The 10,587-nt window shown below is 47.7% G+C and overlaps 1 protein-coding gene across 1 annotated transcript in view; it reads left to right on the top strand.

The window, feature by feature from the left end:
• The first annotated feature begins 6,737 nt into the window (after positions 1–6,737).
• The window catches only part of Bcar3 (BCAR3 adaptor protein, NSP family member), a 109,230-nt gene continuing 105,380 nt past the window's right edge, over positions 6,738–10,587 (top strand). Inside the window, exon 1 of the mRNA XM_090334219.1 lies at positions 6,738–6,935. The gene's annotated coding sequence lies outside the window, so the exon portion shown is untranslated. The remainder of the gene's footprint in view (positions 6,936–10,587) is intronic.

Below are 10,587 nucleotides of genomic sequence, written 5' to 3'. Positions count from 1 at the left end.
TATTTTTATCTTGTCTGTTGGCTATGTAGAATTCCATTATGTGTGTGTGTATGTATATATATATATACATCTATCTATCTATCTATCTATCTATCTATCTATCTATATATATATACACCACATTTTTTGTATCCATTCATCTGTAGTGGGGCATCTGGGTTGTTTCCATTGCTTGACTATTGTGAATAGTGTGGGGATGAACATAGCTGAGCAGGTGTCCTTAACATATCCTGGGTTATGATGCTCAGGTTAGATGCCCAGGAGTGGTATGGCTGGGCCATAGGGAAGGTCTGTTTTTAGTTTTTTGAGGACCTCCAAACTGCCTTCCAGAGTGGTTGTACTAGTTTACATTTCCAAGGTTTGGAGTTTTATATCCAATAAACAAGTACTGGTAATGATTCTGTACCAAGTCCCTTACTGGGAACAAACAAACAAACAGATCTTCAAATCTGTAGAACAACCAGTATTCACCAGCAGCAACAGGAACAGCTGTAATTACCCAGAGTGACAAATTCCAGGGAGAAAAGGCTCCTGTGGTGCATGAAGCTGGGGACCTGGCCTGTGTAGAGAGGGAAGGAAGGCTTTCCGGAGAATGAGACACCAGAGCTGGACTAGTTATTTAATCTGTGTTTTTGGATCTGTAAAGTGGGGCTGATATTTCCCCTTTTAACTTGCAGAGACTTAGTTAGAAGGATGATTATGTGTAAGAATGAACTTAGAAAATACTCATGTTTCTAATCCCCAGCATATCACGAGGCTCAGAGACAGCTGTTCTCTTGTGTCTATGCCATTAAGGCAGGTGTTGTGCCTTTAGAAGGAAGGCTGTCCATCATTTCCCATCATGCTACTGCCACGCAGCTGGGGTCAGGCAGGCCTGGGATTAGCTTTGCTCTGCCACATATCCTCTGCTGGGAGTTAGAGGAAGAGACTTTAAAACTCCCCTTTCTCTACGCAGTGGGGCTGTCCTAGTACCAGCCTAGGGCTCAAAGCTTCTACAGCACTTGGCATGTTCCCCAAGCGATCATAAGCCAGTTGTGACTATTAATGGTATCACTGCTAATTACTAATTCTGGCCAATGACTTGGTCTTTCCCTTTCATTCCCACTGCCACCCAGCTAGTGGAAGCTCCCTTCCCCGAGATAATACAGCCAAGGCCAAAGTCAAGTTCACACCTTGTCTCCCATTTCCCTTCATTCTACTTGCTAGCAGAATGAACTTCCTAAAATAACAATACTCTGCATACAACACCTCTCTTCTAAAATATTACCACTAGAAAATAATTTACAGCACAAAAAGCTAAGCTTTCTCATATGGAAAGAGGCTCTCAAAAACTAATAAGCAGGGTCCCACTGCCTCCTCTGCTAGGCCCTCCTTGTTCTCCAGGCTTGGGAGCTTTGCACAAGAAGATAGCCCCCAGTCTATGGCATCTACCTCAGGGGTACAGGACAGGGGGGCAGGGCAGTTCCAGCCCTGGCAATGTGGGGGGCATACCAAAGAATCCAGGGACTGGTTGTGGGCGGGGCATTCTGGCCTGCTGCTTCCCCCACTCACTTTGGGCTTGGGATCCTCTCCTCCAGCTGCAACCATTTCTACCTCATTTTGCTGCATGGTGTACGTGGACGTATTTATCTCCTGTCTGATGATGCTCTGCAGTGGTGGTCTGTCTACCTCAAAAGAGCCTCAAAAGAAAGTACCTCAAAAGAAAGTATTACACAGTATTAAAGCAAAAAAAAAATTAATAAGCAAAGCCAGGTGCAGTGGCTCAAGCCTGTAATCCTAGCTACTCAGGAGGCTGAGATCTGAGGATCAGTGTTCAAAGCCAACCCGGGCACAAAAGGACCTGAGACTCTTATCTCCATCTAATCTCCAGAAAAGGAGAAGTGGGGCTTGGCTCAAGGGTAGGGCAGTAGCCTTGAGCTGAAGAGCTCAGAGACAACGCCCAGGCCTAGAGTTCAAGCCCCATGTCCCCATCCCCCCAAAAAAGACAAAAACTACTAAACATGAAACATTAAGCAGCTTCACTTTCTAAAAGCAAAATAAAAATTAATCTAAAACTCGTATTTCATTTTGCCCATTGACAAAAATTCAAAAGTTTAAAAATGTCTTTTTGTCAGACTGCAGGAAAAATAGATGCTTTCTTACATTGCTATTATGTGTAAATTGGCACAAACCCTAAGGCATCACTTATGAAAATTACCAAATTACATATTCTTTTTTTTTTTTTTTTTTGCCAGTCCTTGGGCTTTCTCAAGGCAGGAGCCCTACCACTTGAGCCACAGCACCACTTCTGGCTTTTTTCTTTGTATGTGGTACCCAGGAATCAAACCCAGGTCTTCATGAATGCTAGGCAAGCACTTTTACCACTAGGTCAAATTCCTGGCCCCCCAAATTATATATTCTTTGACTAAGTGATATTTTAATTCTAGAAATTGTGTGTGTGTGTGTGTGTGTGTGTGTGTGTGCATGCATGAGTGTGTGCTGGGATTTACCCTCAGGGCCTGGTTACTGTCTCTTAGATTTATTTATTCTTTATATTTTTTTGCCAGTCCTAGGGCTTGAACTCAAGGCCTGGGCACTTTTTGTGAGCTTTCTCAAGGCTAGCACTCTATCACTTGAGCCACAATACCACTTCTGGCTTTTTTCTGTGTATATGATACTGAGGAATTGAACCCAGGAATGCTAGGCAAGCATTCTACCTCTAGGCCACTCTCCTGCCCCTCAGATTTTTTGCTTACTGCTACTACTCTACACTTGAGCAACAGCTGCACTTCTGGCCTTTTGTGGTTAATTGGAGATAAGAGTCTCATAGATTTTCTTACTGGGGCTGGCTTCAAACATGATCCTTATATCTCAGCCTCCTGAGTAGCTAGGATTACAAGCATGAGCCACAAGTGACGTGGTCATTTCATTTTGTGGGGGGGCGGAGGCAGTCCTGTGGGGCTTGAACTCAGGGCATAGGCATTGTCTCTGAGTAACTAGAATTATATGCATGAGCTACTGGTGCCCAACTTATTTTTTAAAATTGAACATTTATTGTGGATGTGTATTGTAGAAGTAGAAGAGTCAAAAGAAATATTAAGGGTAACATTGTCCAAAAAGAAATATACTCAATATCTGTCTTATAAAATGGTACCCCCTCTTTATAACAATAAAAACAATTAACTAAAAAAAGAAATATTACAGATGTTTAGAGGCTAATTGGGAAAAAATACATAGGAAAACAAAGTTAACATTACATTTTATTTACCAAACTCTTATTTTTGTAAAGGACACCGTACAGGATTGGGGATACAGGATCAGAAATGACAAATGGCCAATCCATTGGATTTCTTTTTCTTTCCTTCTTCTTTTTTTTTTTTTTTTTTTTTTTTTTGCCAGTCCTAAGGTTTGAATTCAGGGCCTGAGCACTGTCCTTGGGCTTTTTTCTCAAAGCTAGAGCTCTATCACTTGATAGCACCACTTCTAGCTTTTTTTTTTTTCGTCAGTCCTGGGCTTGAGCTCAGGGCCTGAGCACTGTCCTTGGGCTTTCTCAAGGCTAGAGTTCTACCACTCGAGCCTCAGCACCACTTCTGGCTTTTTTCTATGTATGTGGTACCAAGGAATTGAACCCCGGTCTTCGTGCATGCTAGGCAAGCACTCTACCACTAGGCCAAGGCTAGAGCTCTACCACTCGAGCCTCAGCACCACTTCTGGCTTTTTTCTATGTATGTGGTACCAAGGAATTGAACCCAGGTCTTCGTGCATGCTAGGCATGCACTCTACCACTAGGCCAAACTCCCGGCCCACTTCTAGCTTTTTTCTGTGTTTGTGATACCCAGGAATTGAACCCAGATCTTCATGCATGCTAGGCAAACATTCAACCACTAGGCCAAATTTCTGGCTGCCATTGAATTTCCTAGTCTGATGAGTTGGATGGCCTTGTAGTCTGATGTCAAGGGGGCTTGGCAGTGAGCAGCCAAGGATTGAGAGCTCTGTTCACATTTAGTTTACTTGGGAGTGGCTTATACTAACAATTGTGTAGAATGAGGCTTTCCGGGCAAAAGTGCTGCTGACTTTGAAAGTTCTTCATGGTGAGTGGTCCATTTAGATGGTGAAACTTTGCCACACCCCCAGTCCTTTAGCTTCTTGAGTCTCCTGTAGAGTTCTCTATGGAACTTTGAAGCTCAGCTCTTTGTTGGGCTTCTAATTTCATTCCTGTATTGTTTTCCTGGTTTCACTTAGTTGTCTATCTAAATGATAATTGTACTCACCAGACCTCACAATCTTTAAGATTGTGCTCAGGTTTTAGCATTTTTATATAATCTGTTTACGTCAGGGCATGGCTCAAGTGCTAGCGTGCTTGTGTAGCAAGCTTGAGAGTCTGAGTTCAGACCTCAATACTGACAAAAACCCAAACAAACAACAACAAAATTTAGTTATTTGAGCCAAGGGTCTTGTTTTATACAAGACTATGCAGTAATTCTAAGACTTGCCTTGAACTCACGACCCCTTTGCCTCAATCTCGGAAGTATTGGGATTACTACAATACCACACCTGGCTTATTTCACATTGTGCCTGGCAGTTCACAAATCTCCATTTCTTTTGTGTCCGTTACTGGAAGGTGGTTGATTTGTTCCTTTGCTGGTGTCCCGTTTCTCTGATTATTCATGATCCTTGTGGCCAGGTGTTAGGGTCTGTGCATCTGAAAAGTAGGTCGTTGGGCCAGTATTTATAAGGTTGTTTTTTGTTTTGGTTAAAGAAAGTTCTTCATCAATCAGCAAATCCAGAGATCGTGGGCTCACAATCACATGGTCTGGGAGCAGACTAGCCTGGCATCTGGTCTTAGAGGAGGTATCTGTGGAGGTGAGTGTATATTCAAGTTAATACCATCTTCCTTTTTAACCTCTTAGGTGTGTTTTTACTTTTCTTTTTTTTTAAGATTTACATAAATAGAATTATACAGTGAAGAGCCTGTCCAGTTTCTGTCACTCAACATTGTGTGTATGAGGTTCATTCATTTCATTGAGAGTAGAAACAATCCATCATTTTTTTTTCTTTTTTCTTTTTGTCAGTCGTGGGACTTAACTCTAGGCCTGGGCATTGTCCTTGAGCTCATCATCTCAAGGCTACCACCCTACCCCTTGAGCCACAGTGCCACTTCTAGTATTCTAGTGGTTAATTGGAGATAAGAATCTCATGGTCTAAAGACTAGCTTTGAGCGGTAATCCTCAGATCTCAGTCTCCTGAGTAGCTAGGATTCCAGGTGCAAGCCACTGCACCCAGCTATCAATTTTTATTACTAATAATCATCTGTACAGTTTGTCTTATAAATGTTGGTTTGCTTTCTTTTTGGCTTTTTAGAAAGAGGGAGGTTCTAACTATTTCAGACATCTTTTGATGAGTAAATGCACACATCTTTGCAGTAAAATTGCTGGGTCATACATACCATGTGATTTATTACAAGACTCAATGCAGCTCAGTGGTAGGCTCTTGCACAAAGGAGACAAGTGGGTAGATCCATCCTCTATCATGGAGGAGGAGGAGCAAAGGAAAAGGAGGAGGAGGAGGAAAGAGAAGGGAGGGGGAGGCAAGAGAGGAGAAGGTAGGACAGAAGGAATGACTGACCAGCAATTGTGTCAGACCTTCTGGTTTCAGCCACTCTGGTGGGTATGGAGTAAGATAACATTGCCATTTCAACAACCATTTCTGATAATTAAATTTAGAATATTTTCATGTTATTATTTAGAAATGTCTGGATATCCTGTTTTGAGAAATGTCTGCTGAAGTATTCTGCTCACCCCCCCCTTTTTTTTTGATCCATGTGGGGCTTGAATTCAGGGCCTGTGTGCCCTCCCTGAACTCTTTTGCTCTACCACTCGGAGCCACAGCTCCACTTCTGGTTTTCTGCTGCCTAATTGGAGCTAAGAGTCTCACAGATTTTCCTGCCTCAGATCTCAGCCTCCTGAGTAGCGAGGATTTATTACAGGTGTGAGCCACCAGCCTCGGGCTTTGTCTACTTTTGTTGGCTTTTCTGCTTTAGTCTTGCTGATTTATAAATGTTCTTTGTATCTTCTGTATACAAGTCCTCTTTTGGATGTGCGTTGCCCAAATTACATTTTCTGGCTAATTGGTTTGGATTTTTCATTAATGACGTGCGTCCATAAACAGGAGTTCTAATGTCAATATCCAGTGGACAGGTTTATCTTGTTTTCCGAACACCACCAAGACAACTTTGACGTAAGTCACAGGGCCATATGGTGGAGATCCGTTTTGTCCAGTGACCACTGGGCCTACCCTTGTGGTTTCTGTGTGATGCCTGACAGGGTGGAGTCCTCCCGTGGACGTGAATTGTCCACCTCGCACACCGGGAGCCGCCCCCGACCTGCGCCCGTTCTCCAGGCGCGCAGGCCGCGACGATCCGTGGCCCCACCGAAGCCCGCCAGGCTGGGGCGGGCAGGTGGACGCAGCCAGGCGGGTCTGCGGGTAATGAAGTCACGGGGGCGGGCTCGGGGAGGGAGGGGGCGTGGATCTAAGTTGTGGAGGCACCGGAGCGGACTCCCCGTCCTCGGATCCGGACGGGGAGGGCGGGACAGGCGGGGTCTCCGCTGTGAACGTCGCGGGGGTTCGGCCGGGCCGCGCGAATCCGCTCGCCGGGGTGGAGCCGCGGGTCGCGGATCACCAACCAGCTGGGGGCCGCGCGCGCGCCGCCCGCCAGAGCCGCGCCGGCAGCTGCGGGGCGGGGACGGGGCCGCGGCTGAGCCTGGGGCGCGGAGACCCAGCCGGAGCCCGAGCCCAGTCCAGACCCGGGCGGGACTGAGCCGCCGCCGCCAGTGCCCCGGGCGCGCGCCCAGCCAACCATGAGCCGCCTCCGCGCCGGGAGCAGCCGCTGCGCAGGCCGGGCGACGCGGGTCGCGGGACGGCTGTGAGCCCGGGACCGGAGCCGAGCGCGCGGGGAGGTGAGTCCGAGCCGGGCGCCGCTCCTCCGCCCGCACCCCACCGTGAAGGGCCGGGAAGTTAGTCGGGGAAAGTTAGGCTCCGGGAACGTGGGGCCGCGCTGGCTTCCCCCGTAAGGCAGACTGGGGTGGGGCGGCCGAGGTGAGAGCTGCTTGCGCCCTTCCGCACCCCGGACCCCTGAACGCCGGGGAGACCCCGCGCGCGCCCGCCGCCCTCGCCCCGGACCCCCGGGACGCGGCCCGCGCTGAGCGCTTTCCCGGGCTGGGGCTCGCCGGCCCCCCGGCCCCCTCGATCCCGGCGGGGGTCGAAGCCCCAGTCTGGGCCGGAGCCCAGGGCTCGGAGGTGGGAAGTTTGCTGTAACTAACTCCGGCCGCCTTTGTGGGGAAGGGATGAATAAATAGTTGGGGAGGGGAGCGAGGGGATTGGGTGGGCGGACACTCCCGGAAGGGGGTTCCCGCCTCAGGCCCCCCTGTGGCCGCTGCCACCTTGGAACAGTTGCACCGAGTGTGGACGCTCGGGCGAGGGGCTCCGAAGCCCGCGCGGCCGCGGTGCTGGGGCGCTGGCGCGAGCTGGAGGCGACTGCACGGCTCTGGGCTGAGTGCTCAGCGGTTCGAAGCAAGGTGCGCAGGGGTTGGGGCCTCGTGTGCCCAGTCTGGTGCCTGTTGTTGCTTTGAAGCCTTGATTTAATCACACGGAATGCAGAACCGTGCATTCCTAGATTCTTTGAAGCCTTGACTTTTATCTCCCAAGGCCCCACAGACCTCCGCACACAGGGAACGCTGACCACGGGGCGGCCAGTGGGGAGCGGGTTATCCCCCTGGAGACTCGCCGCGCAGAGAGCTTGTTTAGGGGAGCAGGCTGGGGTGCAGAGGGGCCGCCCCATTAACCGTGCGTGGCAGATGGTTTTGCCCAGGCTTCTCTGGCGCACTCCGCCTTGCCAAATTGCCAGTCGCACCAAACCCAACTTTCCAGCTTCTGATGAGATGCCTGACATTTCCAAGATGATTAACCCAAATCACCATCTCCTGTTCACATGGGGGGAGGGGGGTGGAACAGCCTTGGTCATCAATACTAACTTTGTAGAACCCTGTTTTGAGGCTGCTTGCAATACAATCCGTGGAATAATTATTCATACTTCAGTCATTTGGCTAGACTTCATAAGTGTACTTCAAAAATAAAGAAGATAGTCTTAGTTCCTAAACCAAGAAAAACTTCATTCACCATGAAGTTTACTAGTTTCCCTTTACTTGTGGGGCTGTTCCCTCCCGTCTCCCTGTCTTGCTCTGCAGAGAAGATGGAAGGGTACAGATGCAAACACTTCATTCTCTGTCATGGTCACACAAAGAGCAGCAGGGGAGGTGACTCTCCTCAGTTTAAAGTATGATAGAAAGTTCTTGGGGCCTCCACCAGATAACCATATATGAGTTTACCTTGGAAATATCCCCTTTCAGAAATAAGAAAAATCTAAATGAGTGAACTACTTCTGTCTGCCTCAACTTGCTTAGTTGTTTTGATCTATCTTTGAAACGCGTGTGTGTTGGGCCCTGTTCACCAACAGTTCAAAGCGCAGCTGCTGACCAGATTTAGGGAGGCTTCATGCCCTGTAGCGTTTGTGTAGCTCTTTCTTGCCCTTAACATTCACACTTACTTCATCCATATAGCAGGAATCTTTGACCTTTGTGTGTATTTGAAGATCTGGCTTTGGGCTTCAGTCCACAGAGAGATGGGCACAGTCTCACTGGTGTTTCTTTCCAAGCCTGCATATATTTTACTTGGTGTGTCTTGTGTCCACAGCAGGGCCCATGTCTTATCAGCTTGGTGTGTTCACACCTGTTTAAGCATCTCTCTCCTCATCTTTCCCAGCTGCAGTTGACTTTGTGACCTCCCACTGAAGTAGAGCTACAGTGAGCAAACAGACAGACGAAGCCCTTGCCCTGCTTCGACCAAGTGTGCTGTTTGTTGAGGATGGCAGGGGCTTTATATACACAAATAAATTTTCACAATAATAAAGTAAATATTGTTACACACTTTACAGAAGAGAATCTGTCAGGCAAGTAACATGTCCCAAGCTAGTAAAGGAGGCAGAGTAGAGGTGTGAAATAGCTGATAGCTGACTCTCCAAGGCTTAAGTTCTACAGTATGCAGATTTTTTTGTTTTTGTGGTTGGGCTTGAACTCAGGGCCTGAGCATTGTGCTTGAACTCTTTTGTTCAAGGCTAGTGCCCTAACACTTTGAGCCACAGCTCCACTTCTAGTTTCTTTGTTTGTTTTGTTTTTGTGGGTCTTGGGGCTTAAACTCTGGGCTTGGGCACTTTCTCTGAGCTATTCAGCTCAAGGCTGTCGCCCTACCCCTGGGCCTGGGCACTGTCCCTGAGCTTTTCAGCTCAAGGCTGTCGCCCTATCTTTGAGCCAAGCCCGATTTCCTGTTTTCTAGAGTTAATTGGAGATAAAGAGTCTCAGGTCCTTCTGTGCCTGGGCTGGCTTTGAACCATGATCCTCAGATCTCAGCCTCCTGAGTAGCTAAGATTACAGGTGTGAGCAAATACACAGTTTTGATTTTTAAAAAGCAGCTAGTACACGAACAGTATATAATGACTAAGGACATCAAAAGAAACATCGCTAAGTGGAAAAAACAAGGCCGCCAGAATCTAGATAGAATCTCTGCCCTTTTGTTCTTGCAGATGGTTCCTACCTCAGGGCCTTTGCATTTGTTGGAATGCAATCATTTCTCTGCCTGGATGAAACTCCCTTCTGATCTTATGTTGGCTTGTTTCTCCTCTTTTTTTAAAAAAATTTATTTTTAGAGCACTTACCATTCAGTTTTTCCTTGGCTTAACTGCTGCTGCTTGCTTGCTTTTCTTCCTCCTCCTCCCCTTTCCTTCCTCTTCTTTCCCCCTCCTGCCCCTCCTCCCCCATCCCCTCTCCACCTTTTTCTTCTTCTTTGATCGTGGGGCTTGGACTCTGGGTCTGGGTGCTGTCCCTGAGCTCTTCAGCTCAAGGCCAGCAGTCTACCACTTGAGCCACAGTACCACTTCCAGTTTTCTGGTTGTTGATTGGAGAGAAGAGTCTCATGGACTTTTGTGCCCAGGCTGGCTTTGAGCCGAGATCCTACGATCTCAGCCTTACTAGGATTACAGGTGTGAGCCTCTGCTACCCCTCATGGCTTAGCTTCTTGTTTGTGTTGTTTGGATTCTCCCATCACAATGTAGGCTGTGGGAGAACAGAACCTTATCTAGCTTATAGCCTCAGCCCTGGTACATGGTAAGCCCAGGGAGAAAATGTTTCAAAGTGAGTAAACATCTCCTCAAATGGAAACATAGACTGGGAACCACTCACAGTTTATGACTGTTTCTTTATGTCACTGTGTCCAGAGTTTTCATGAACAAGATGGCAAGAGGGTCCACTTCTGTCTTGTTTGATGTTCCCCACACCTAGCACATAGAGCTAGCTCCACAACTGTGTGCTGAATGAATTCACGGATGTCTGCTTCTACTGCCCGCAGGATATGCCTTCTCCTCTCATTGAGTAGTCTCAAAGGATCCTGTGTTTATCAGCCCCACCTCCTCACTGCACTTTGGACAAGACCATGGAGTTCTATTAAGCTGGTGCCCTTCTTGCAGACATTCTGACTTCTTGCTCTGGGTTGTGGTTTGGG

This window comes from Megascapheus bottae, chromosome 6, assembly GCF_031878675.1.
Source record: "Megascapheus bottae isolate mThoBot1 chromosome 6, mThoBot2.hap1, whole genome shotgun sequence".
NCBI lineage: Eukaryota > Metazoa > Chordata > Mammalia > Rodentia > Geomyidae > Megascapheus > Megascapheus bottae.
The sequence above is the reverse complement of the archived record's forward strand: the minus strand, read 5'-3'. Positions and strand labels throughout refer to the sequence as shown.